Here is a 12,439-nt window from a genome sequence, read left to right on the forward strand (position 1 = left end):
ATAAAATTAATAGAAAAATTAAACAACTTCAGTGAAGAAATGGTGTATTATATAAACCTGTAAAGTTACCTGTATTTCTGTATACTTTCTTTTCACCAAAAGTTAAGAATATTCAAAGAATCAGAAATACTTTTAACAGAAAGAACTTATGTCTCATCTTCCTAACTAAATTGAGCAAATATAGTTTAAAAAAAATCAGTGCTTTATCATTTCAACTCTGTACAAATTAATAATGTTATGACCAGATTCATATGGAAAAATTTACAAATGATATAAAATTATGAAAAAATCATCAAAAAGAGACTTTTCTTTCCAAATTTCAACATTATCTCAAATATTCATATAACTCTGTGATCTAATTTAGATGTTTCCTATAATACCTCAGATTATAATTTATCTAGTACTTCCCATTCTGTATGTCTCTTCATAAATACACCAGAAGAGGTCCACTTTATACCAGTAGATAGCTTCACTTTGTCCTAATCTAGCTTGACCAATATATCCAGTGGTAAATGTTATCCCTTGATTTTAACATATCCAGCTTAGGACAGGACTAATTTATTGAAATATACTATTTTTGCTAGTCTATTCATTTTACACTTAATTTGTGGCATTTAAAAGAAAATCTTATTTCATAAATTACTAGAAGGCAGAGATTATTTTGCTTTTGTTTTGTATCTCCAATACCTTACCCAATTCCTTACATAAGTTATAAGTTTAATAAGTGCTTTTTCTAATTAACTTATTAACTTAAAGAAATTTTTGTATTAGAAATGATTGTAATAATGTTATCTCAATAGCCACAAGTTGAAATAGCAGTATATTTGGACAATATATAATTAATTTTGTAAATTGTTTCTTTAATTGCTAAGTTGGAAAAGCATAATCTTTGAAAGAAAAAGTGTATATCTATATTCTTTTCTAAGTACTTTTGAAGGAAAAATGGTAGAAGAATCATTATTAAAAGCAAAGCAACATATAATTTACTGAGTGCCTAGCTCATTGTTCATTCCTGGTTTTTCTTAAAGATATATGTACTGTTAGAACAACTCTCATTCAGCTTCATATTATAACCTGAATGATAGAAATTCTTCATTCTCCTAGGTTTTCCTATGTGGATGAGTAGAACTGACTTTTAACTGTTTAGGAAGCTTTTCAGTGTTCTTGGACCTGTGGCAATCAATATGCCATCCATAAATGGAAATATCTGAATGACCTAACCATCTTCAGGCAATCTCTGTTCCCTGTGCTATATATCATTTGTAATGATATAGATATTTTCGGTAAGCATTTGTCTCTGTTTCATACTTTACTTGATAATTAAGAGAGTTTTTATACAAAAATATGAACATTATTCCACCTTTCAAGCAATGTTTTGTGATTTTGGTAGCTGCATTAGAGACACTGTTAGAAACAAGACCTTTTGAAGTCAGTTTTTCATTCTTCTGTGAATACTTTTTAAGATTTCTGATTAAGGTGGTAGTATGAAAGGTTACAGAGGAACTTGTACTCTGCCACATACATTTCAAGAAGAATCTAAAACAATAAATACTAAAATTGCCATTATAAATAATGTTTAAATATTCCCCCAAAAAACATAAATAAGTTTCTTCATGTAATCTAGAACTGTAGAAAAATACACCCAAAATCTGCATGAAAGAAGAGGCATCCAGCATAAAACTAGCATAGGTTCAGATGGATATTAAAAAACTTGCAGTAGCACTCAGACCAAGGAAAAATTGACTAGGATGATAGAAAGCTGCCACACCCAGATTGGAGAAGTTCCTGAGGAATGGAAGATTTTAGTAGTATCATAACTTTGGGGATAGCCAACCAGAGCATTCTTTTCAAAAACATTGATGACAGTACTGTAATCACTGAGAATACAAATAGAAAATCAAGCTAGTCACTGCTTTAAAGCTCACATTCCACTGAAGGAGAAAACACATATAGAAGGTATCAGCTACAAGACAAATGGAAAGGCCAAAGCAGATAAGTTATTTCCAACTTTGTCAGTTTCTGATGGTGAACCACATTCAATAATACTAAGGACTTTCGTTTCAAAAATTTTTTTTTCCCCAAGGACTTTTGATTTCAAGAACTTTATTTTGTGGGTCTTTTGTTAGCTGTGGCTGTAAAAACTGCAGAAATATTCTAGCACAACCCCACAGGGCTTATTTCTACGTAGAATAGCACTAGAAGCTGATCTATTGTTACTATTATTCCCAAGACTCTTGGGTTCATTGTCCTGGGCTATCTCCAATAAAAACTAAAAGAAGTGGTGGTGGTGGTTTGACTTGCATTGCACTTGCAGCCTCCTATCTCTTCCTTAAGGTACTCGGCTGCTTAAAAGCCTACTGGCTTGATTGCCCTGTAGGTGGCATAATGTGAATGTGATAAAATTTTACTTCATAAGAAATTATGAATTTGAAGAATGTAGAGAGGCTAGGGAGGATATATACACATAAAATACTAATACAAAATGAAAGTAAATAAAACCAGGTAAATATTGTACATAATGCCTACAATAATATGAAGGGAAAATTAAAATTAAATTGGATGCTATGTAATTATAACTAAACTGCCTTCATTACAGACTATGAAACATAGCATATTCTTTTGGAATTGACTGACATGTTGGTTTATTTTACTGAACTCTCCTTTCTTTTCCTTTATTTGGCTTCCTAGGAGAAGGGCATATTGGGAAATAAAGATGATGTGAAAACTAAATATATCAACAAAAATTTTAAAAAGAAATATTCTCCTACTTTATTCTTTTCTCTCAGATTATCTTAATTGATCCCTAAAATTGGGACCCTTTCAATGATCCTTTTGCATTTAGATATTAAGTTAAGTGTAACTCATAATGCTGTTATCTGTGGATATAATATATAAAGAAAAATAGGAAACACCACAGCTAAAGTGCTAGAATTTAGGCATGCATTATCAAACTTTATGTGTTAATTTATGTATGTAGCTGCCAATCTGATATTGTTTGTGGTATATCAGAGACCCACATATTTCAGAATAATGTACATTATTCTGCTAATAGGACTGAAATTTCAATATAGTTTTCTTTTAAGTTAAGATCATTGGTAAAATACAGCTATTTCTTAGGTTGTATGTTACATTAAGATATTAACTCTCATCAGGAGTTTAATTAATCAAGCTAGATTACCTAGTTTAATAATAGCTAGTTTTTACATAGTGCTTTAATATGAGTTATAAGAGTGTATAGATACAAATTATGTAAAATTTTAATTGATGAAAAAAGGAGGAAAAGGGTATGAGACATTACATACTTTTTGAAGAGAGATTATTCAGGTAGAAAGTCATTTTTAGAAACTCTACTTAGCAAGAGTCCATGAATAAACAGTGATGAGGAGAATTAAGGAAGAGATAATAGAATATTAAAGACAAACTCTGTCTAGTAAGTTTTCTTCTCAGATTTGATTGTTGTAGAGGTATAGCCAGAAAAGAGATTCATTTAATCAGAGAGGATAAATCATAAAAACAAGTGAAAATTGGTACAATATCTTCTCTGATGAAAATATAACAAATATAATGATTATGGAAATGTTTCTTGTTGAGGGAGGGGGAAAAAAAGAGTGGGCATCAAGGATGTTGTAGGCACTTACCAACAAGGACTTATAAGTGCCTAGTTTTTTGCCTACACTCTGCTAAACACTGGAAATATAAATACAAAAGTGAATGTTGCCATCAAGAAGCTTGCATTTTACTAATTTTGTGTGTGTGTACACATATATACATTTATATATACATATATATATTTATATATATATATATATGCACATACACATACACATGTATATATATCCACGTAGTATATTTACACATTTACTAACAAGTATATTTACTAACTAAATAACCTCTCAAGTTCTCTTATAGCTGCTCGGTTTCAAGAAATAAAAAAGAAGAGCAGGCTTATTGAAAGACATCTGTAAACAAAATTGTTATTCTGGTTGTGTTTTCTTAATTAGATTTGCTTCTAAATACTAAGGTATTTCTTGAACAATTCCTAGTTATCATTTTCACTGTTAACAACATCAACTGCCTATCAGATGTTAATTTGCTCTTAGATATTCTACCATCATCTCAAACTCATTATGTCTAAAACATAATCTTCTTCCAATACTTTTTGTCTTAACTTTCATCTTTTTAGCAATATTATTCCCTGAAATCATAGATATAAGGCAAGAGGGAAAACTCATATAAATTTATCAATTCTTCATTAGTAATGTCTTTTTTCATCTTTCCCTTTCCCATTCATTGCTGTCATCCTGTTCTAGGTGAAATCATTGCTGGATTATAGTCTCTTTATCAATCTGTATTCATTGTTATCAATCTTTATCAATCTGTATTCATTCATACTTCCAATCAAGTGTGCATACCTGTATTGACTTAATGTAATTTTGTGGTCCCCTGATTTAGGCGTTCTAACAATCTAACAAGTCCTAAATCTTCTGGCTTTGAAAACTTCCACTCCCATTGTGTCTGATTCTGACCACTCCTTAGTTAGCTAGCTTCTAGCCTCTGGAAACTTCCCAGAGATCAAATTCCTGAGATAATAGTGAATAAGACCACTCCTCAATTCATCATTGATTGGTAATCTTGTCTGTAATAGTCTGTTCAAGGGAGAATCACTCCTTCCAGAGACAATTCCTTCCTATGAGTATATAATTAGCATATCTATGACTGAAAGCTGAATAAAAGTATCTCCTTGTTTCTTCTCCCCCCTTCCCCCCATTCCCTTAGAATTCAGTCAACTTTGTAATGGTGTTACAATTACTATTGCAATAAAGCTTTGCTCTTTGACTAGGAGATGGGTTCAAGCCTGCAAATTCTTTTGAGGTATCTCCCCGACACCAGTCTGGGACTCCAAATTTTGGGGATTCCTCCTTCCCAACCCCAACAATATTAATTTACTTTCCTAAAATATCAAGCCATTATATTCCTCCTCCCTTTTTGAAAGCCTTTAAATTACTTTCCATTGCTTATTTGTATCTTACTCATGTATGGAAACCTTACTCTCATAAATATTTTTCCTTTTATACATGTACCTTCCTCTCTAGACACACATGGGTTATTACTGTCTCTTAAACATAATGCTGTGTATTTCTGCCTCTGTGCCTTTTCCCAGACTTTTCCTCTTTTTAAAAAACTAGTTATTTTTCAAAATCTAATTCTGTACCCCCAATTATTTGTCACAGTAATCACTTTCCTTCTTTGACAACAGTATATTCATTATGTAATCACTAAATCATTTGCTAACTTGTAGAATCTCTTGTATTGCTATTTAACTTTTCATATGTGGAGTTCTTATTCTTTCAGAGAGCTTGTAAGTTTAATTGATATAGAGATGCTATTATTATTTAGCGAGCATTTCTACTATGTTCCAGGCATATTCTGGATGCTGGGAATAAAAAACAACAACAACAATAATTAAACAGATTCCCTATCCTCAAGGAGCTCACTTCTATTTGGGAAGATAAAACCAACTAAAACAAAAACATAATAATAGCACAAATGTATATGATGATTATTATGCTAAACATCTTACAATATCTCATTTAATCCTCTTACAAACCTTGGGAGGTATTTGATATTATTTTATATATGAAGAAATTGAGAATAATGGAGATTAAATCATTTCCCCAGAGGTAGAATGTCAGAGGATGAATTTGAAATCAGGTCTTCCTCACTCTAGGTTTGTCGTTGTCCTTTTACTGTCTAATTGCTTATATGTTGTAGTGAATACCCAAAGCCAGGTAGAAGATATGCTTTGCAGTCTTCATTTATTAATTTGAGTGCCAGGCTTAATATCATATTCCTCCAGAGTTAATGCATATTCCATACTTTGATATTTCAGTTTACCCCAATCATCAATATATATATATATATATATATATTTTTTTTTTTTTTTTTCTTTTCTGAGGCTGGGGTTAAGTGACTTGCCTAGGGTCACAGAGTTAGGAGGTGTTAAGTGTCTGAGACCAAATTTGAACTCAGGTCCTCCTGAATTCAAGGCTGGTGTTCTATCCACTATGCCACCTAGCTGCCCCCCCCCCCAATCATCAATATTAAGATACTTATCAACACACAGAATTGTAAATAGCTTAGTTGTGATGCTCATCAATATCAACAGAATTGCTATGTTTTATCAATACCAAAGTACTTGTCAAAACAGAATAGTAAATAGAAATTATCACACTAGTGCAGTTACCTCACATATGTCTTTAATTCATTGTTGAGTGGTAAATAGTATACTTAAAATATCTTGTTCCTGTTGCTTCTGATTTTTACCAAATATGTCTTTACAATTATTAAGGAGGTGATAAGCCAGCATGGGCATGGGCTTACTGGTCCTCTACATCTGATGGTGAGCTGATATGGCCTTAAATCTCTATACAAACCTGTTGGCTTTCTGCACTTATATGTGTGTACAATAAGTATATACGTAAATCTCTGTATATGTTTCTGTATGCATACATACTTGTATGACATTAAAAGTAAGGTAATTTGGGGAGGGGAAGTATTAGCAGCTGGGTAGATCAGGAAAGGCTTCTTGTAAAAGAAGATTGATGAAGAAGAAATTCTTAGAGGAAGAAGTACATTTCAGGTATGGGAGCGAGTAGCCAACACAAAATCATGGAGATGGGAGATTCATGTTTTTGGAACAAGGCCAGTTTTCCTGGACAGTAGAATGTTGGAAGGGAAGTAATATATAATTAGGCTGGAAAGATATAGAAAGACCAAGTTGTGAAGCACTTTAATGCCAAAAAAAAAAAAAAAAGGAATTTATATATTTATCTGAGGGGCTATAGAAAGCCATTCTAGTTTATCAAGTACAAGAATGATAGGATTAAACTCTAAAGAAAATCATTTTGGCAGCTGTGTAGAGAATGAAATGCAGTGAGTGCAGACTTGATGAATGGGGAAATGGGGAACAATTAATTGCTTCTTTCAGTAAGCCAAGTGAGAGATAATTGAGCATGTGAATTAAGGTGAGAAGGGATCAAATATGAGAGATATCATGTAAGTAGAAAGATTTGGCCATTCATTGGATGGATATATGTTATTGTCCTCTTTAAAAATGAAGAATAAAAAACAAGAAGTGATGGATAGTTCTAGCTTAAGAATTGAGAATTATGCTGGTTGGTAGTACCTTTGACAGAAATAGGGAAATTCAGAAAAATGGTGTAGGTTTGGTGGGAAATGCAATGAGTTCTTTTTCGACCTTGTTAAGGTTGTTAAATCTGATGTCTTTGTTTCATATAATAAGGCATGACATTGCTTGGTAGCATCTTAAATATTTATTGAATGATTAATTAGAAAATCTTCATTCAGCTCTTTAGTATATCATTCAAAATCATGGCCATAGTTTACATTAACTTTGATTAGTGAGTTGATTTTTTTTCTCCAGCAGGAAGTATAAATAAGTGGCATAATTAAGAGACAAATTTTCTCATCCTGCCAAAGAGGAATATAAGCTAAGAAAAATATTGAGAACTTCTCCCATTAGACTTATATGTGAATTTTGCTCTAAATGGGGCTAGAATTCAATAATTTTCTCTGTATCTTGCCCCAGATTTAAGAGTCAGATAACTTTTTACAACTTTCAAGAAAAAACAAATGAAAAGGTAAAGGAAGAAGACTTCATGTTGCCATAGAGTATTGCCACAGAGCATTGTTCCCAACATCATTTTAAAACTCAAATTATATTTCCAAGGAATCTTTAGAAGAGAAATAGTCGCAAAGGATTTAAAAACTTTGTAAAGATTTAAAGAGTACATCTAACCTATGTACTCCTTAAGTCATATACAAAGCAAGTAAAAACCTTCTAGCTGACAATTTGCTGATAATTATGCCATTCAGGGACAGCTTGATGATGCAGTGGATAGAGCACCAGCATTGGAGTCTGGATTTGGGCTCAAATTTGGCCTCAGACCCTTAATACTTCCTAGCTGTGTGACCCTAGGGAAGAAGTCACTGAATCAATTTGCCTTGCCAACAAGCAAGCAAACAAAAAAAGAAATATGCAAAGACTAAAGAGCTTAATCATAAAGTAAAGCAAAAATGTTGGCAAGTAACAATTTTCTAGAAGCCCTCAGACTGAGTAATGCTCTTTGATCCTGAATTCTCTTTAAATTGATAGTAATAGTAAAAGAGTAAAATCTGTGTGAATTAGCTTTGATTATATTATTAGATGCTATGATTACCTTGTCTTTAATATTTGTGAAACCCCAAGTTAAAAGAATGTTGATTTTAATATATCTGAGAAGTTGAAAGACTACATATTATATTGTGTATGTTTCCTCATGTTTCCATATATTATGTACTTGTAGGATCAAAGTAAATACCTCATATTAAGAGTCAGACCACTGTGGAAGGCATTTATGTGCCTGGTACCTTGTTCAAATTAACCCCAAAGGCAGCTCTAGAAAAGCTGACTTTGGAAAGTATGAGCCATGACTTAGTGATCCTCATAATTTTGCTCACTGATGACTTGGATTTGTGAGAATTTGTATTATAGGTCTGCTTCTTGCTTGAGGAAAATTGGAGAAAGGGTCCAAAGAAGGGATTACAAGAAAGTAAACCAATAAAATATATTTGGATTTTATAATAACATTTAGAATTTTCATTGTAAATTATTGTATTTGATCATGTATAGTCATAAAACTTCTCTTTCAGGATAGCAGATCTAAACATCTATCATATCAGATGCTACTCTCTTGCTGCATTTTCAATTTCTTTGGATGATGTTGAATTCTTCCCTACTGATTTGTTAAATTACTTTGTTAATTTGTTAAATCTCTTTATTATTTTGGATTTAAGTATTCTTGATTTCAGTTTAAAAAGAAAGCATATCCCTGATTAAAGAACAATCCAATCTTTTGCAAAATAACTGCTCACTTATCTCAAAAACATTTTGCTTGCTAGCACAAAGATAAAAGGAAGGAATAAGAGAATAGGCTTTATTGCTTAAAGAAGCATTAGTAGTTGCTATCTCTCTATTGTTAGTGACTAAGGTTGCTTTATAATTCTAGTTACACATGGATTTTTAAAAACTTTTTGTATATTGCTGCTAAATAATTTGATTTTTTGATTAGTATATAAAACAATTTGAAATATTTTGAAACTTGTGAATAAATACTATAATAAGTTGGAAATTTTCCTGGTATTCTGCTTATTGTATACAAATACTTTGCTATTCTATTGAATGGCTGCATTGATTTTTTTTCTTATTATTATTATTTATATAGACCAGGAAAAAAATAATTGTATAAAGCTTGATAAGTCTAGGAAAAATTTCAGCAATAACATGTTATTGTTTAAAAAACAGCATAATGTATTATTGCTCTTTAAACTTTAAACAGTATGGCCAAATATAGTTGATGCTTCAAGTTTATCTTCTCAACTGGGCCTATAGCAGCTTTTTTTTCCCCAGAAAAGATCCAAGTAATTCTTTACATTACATTACATTAGTTCTTGCTCTAGTTTAAGTGATAGATTCTTAGTATCTTCTATGTTAAAAATACATTTTTGATGACACTTTATTTTTTATCTCATATAATCTCTAATTATCTTATATAATCTATAATTGCTATAGTTAGGATTTAATATTCATGCAGAGTCTTAGTTTTTCACATCCTTTATTACTAGGTAATTGTCCAAAATTTTGAAAGGTTGTATTCTTTTCTATCAACTTGTACTAATATTAAAAACCAACTAACCAATGAAACATTTTGGAGTTAAAGATATTATCTTCATTTTTTTTTTTTTAATCAAGCCCTTAAAACCTGGTCCAAGAAAAATGGAGCTTATATAATTTTTTTTAATTGGAATTTCTTTTTTTTTTCCCACTGAGGCAATTGTGGTTAAGTGACTTGTCCAAGATCTCACAGCTAGGAAGTGTTAAGTGTCTGAGTTCAAATTTGAACTCAGGTCCTCTTGACTTCAGGGCTGGTGCTCTTAACTACTGCACCACTTAGCTGCCCCCTTTTTATTGTAATTTCCAACAAAGTATGAGGTGACTGTTTCTAGCCACATGCGGAGTATATTCTTTCTTCCAGGATACTTTATTTAGGTACTTTGTAAGTTTGTAGACATATTTCTCTCCAGTGAATAAATTGTTCCCTGGGTTTAAACTATGTATTGTGATATTAAAAACTCGTTCTGGAGTAACGAGGGTGTAAGATAAACAATGTTGAGCACCAAATCAGGGTCACTTATAGGGTCATGTGGATCATATGGGGCAGGTGACCATTTATCTGCTCCCTATGTTTTAGCTGCCAGGAAGAAGCCTGCCATGGTTTTTGGTGTCTCTGGATCCCCCACCATATCATCCTGCTCTGGTGGCTCTCAACAGCAGCCAACAAACAGCTACTGAAAATGCAAGGCAGGTAAGTTTTCTCAAATTGCCCATATGGCTGCAGTTGTATGTATGGTGACCATGTGTCCCAAATTTTCAGGGACATTTTCAGTTTCAAATAGTTTCTTTATCTCCCTAAACTATGAAAATATCCCCTAAATTCTTATCTTTTAGCAAATAGTAATTAAATAAAGAATTTTTTAAAATAATGAATTATAAAGCATTTATTCAGTGCTGCTATGTACTAGGCACTGTATTAAGCACTGGGAGCACATAACAAGCAACTTTCATTTGAATAGGGGAACTAGAAACTAGAAAGTGGGAGGGTGTATATAGAGGATGGCAAGAATGCATGGATTGAAATTGGCTGAGAGGTGACATGGAGGCCTGTTTCTAGAACAAAGCAAAAGTTCCTATATCAGAGCCCTGAATCCTGTAGTCTAAATTCCAGTGAGAACAGGATGAGGAAGATTGTCAGAGTATAGCTAACATCATTTGAATATGACTAGATACAGGGTGGGAGTGGGGAAAAGAGTGAGAGTCATGAAAATATGTGCCTTTTAATCCATTGTACATGTATCCAGGCAGTAGAGGATGTGACAGCTTTGGAGCATGATATTTCTAATATTAAAATCCACAAAGATTTCTTTGTTCACACCAGTTACAACTAGTAGCAAGACAAAATTAATGGATCACAATATTAGATGTGAATATTCATATCACAGTATTAGGGTGAATATTTTCAAAGTATTAATGACTTGGTAGTTAGAAGTTATTTAAAATTTGTTTCAAATAGAAATATGGCCATTATAAGTATTTGATACTCTAATACCCTAAAAGAATAATTGGAGGTATTTTTATACCCTCCCCAAAATAGGATACTTCTTAATTATAAAATTGCAGATTTAAAAGGATGCAGAACACCTACCCAAAGTTTCATTTCTACTTAAAATATCTCTGACAAGTGGTCATGTGAACTTCATAGACCTCTAATAATAATTAATTCATTGCCTTTTATTTTATTTTAGGCCTGTTTTAAACATTATAAAGTTCTCTTTATACCAAATGGTCTACCTTACTGTAACTTCCCCTTATTGGTCCTAACTCTATCTTCCAGGATCAAGTTAAACAAACATTTCCTCTTTTTATTTACTGCCTCCACTATGACTAAAATATTTATAACAGTTAAATATTATTATTTTAGCAAAATCTTGAACATGTTAGTAGATCAGTTTAAGGATTTTAAAGTCAGAATACAAATTTTTAAAATCATAATTTGGTAGTCTCTTTTGGACCAACCAGTAAAATAACCAATTACTTTCCTTGAAAGTAATTCATTATATATTTGCTTCTTTTATATAAATTTTTCTGCATAAATCCTTAAGCAATTAAATGCTATATAAATCTTGTAAAAGTATACAACTAAAGCCGTCTTTCAGAATTTCAGAAGTAATAACTATCTGAATTGTCAAGACAATAGTGTTTTACATGGACTTCAAATTGGTAAATTTTTGCGCCAAGCCATTTTTCTTTAGAAGGGTAAATGTTATCACTAGTCCTTTAATTATTAGAATAGATGCAAGGCCATTCATTTAGGTTCATTTTTTTCTACTTTAAATACTCAATTATGCTTAATTTTATAATGGAAATATAATTGAACTTCTTCATTTTGTTGTGAGGAAACTGAGATGAAGCAAGATTTTTACAAGAACCAGGTCTGACCCAAAATTCATTATTTTTTCATTATGCCATATATATTATAACTCTTTTAGTATGATACATAAGTGTGAAACTACTATGTCTTAAAATAAATGACCATTTTTAGAATAACAATTGAAAGTTTCATCTCAGTAGAAAGGACCATTTCAGGTTGACCAGCAGATAAAAATACTATGAGTAAGTTAGTTAAAATATGCAGTGCATACTAGCAAATTCCCTGATAATGCTGAGAATGAAGAAGTTGGCTCATCATTTAGTCCCTTTCCCAGTTTGGATTATATTTTAAACACAGGTTGATATAATAACTCAAATCAAAGGTAATGGGGA

The 12,439-nt window shown here is 31.8% G+C and overlaps 1 protein-coding gene across 13 annotated transcripts in view; it reads left to right on the plus strand.

The window, feature by feature from the left end:
• Nucleotides 1-12,439, plus strand: part of GPHN (gephyrin) — a 762,070-nt gene that overhangs the window by 123,240 nt on the left and 626,391 nt on the right. For 3 of the 13 annotated variants that reach the window (XM_074290418.1, XM_074290419.1, XM_074290420.1), the window contains exon 2: nucleotides 10,311-10,424. The exons of the other annotated variants lie outside the window; for them this stretch is intronic. The gene's annotated coding sequence lies outside the window, so the exon portion shown is untranslated. The remainder of the gene's footprint in view (nucleotides 1-10,310; nucleotides 10,425-12,439) is intronic. 13 annotated transcript variants of the gene reach the window in all.

This window comes from Sminthopsis crassicaudata, chromosome 2 (assembly GCF_048593235.1).
Source record: "Sminthopsis crassicaudata isolate SCR6 chromosome 2, ASM4859323v1, whole genome shotgun sequence".
NCBI lineage: Eukaryota > Metazoa > Chordata > Mammalia > Dasyuromorphia > Dasyuridae > Sminthopsis > Sminthopsis crassicaudata.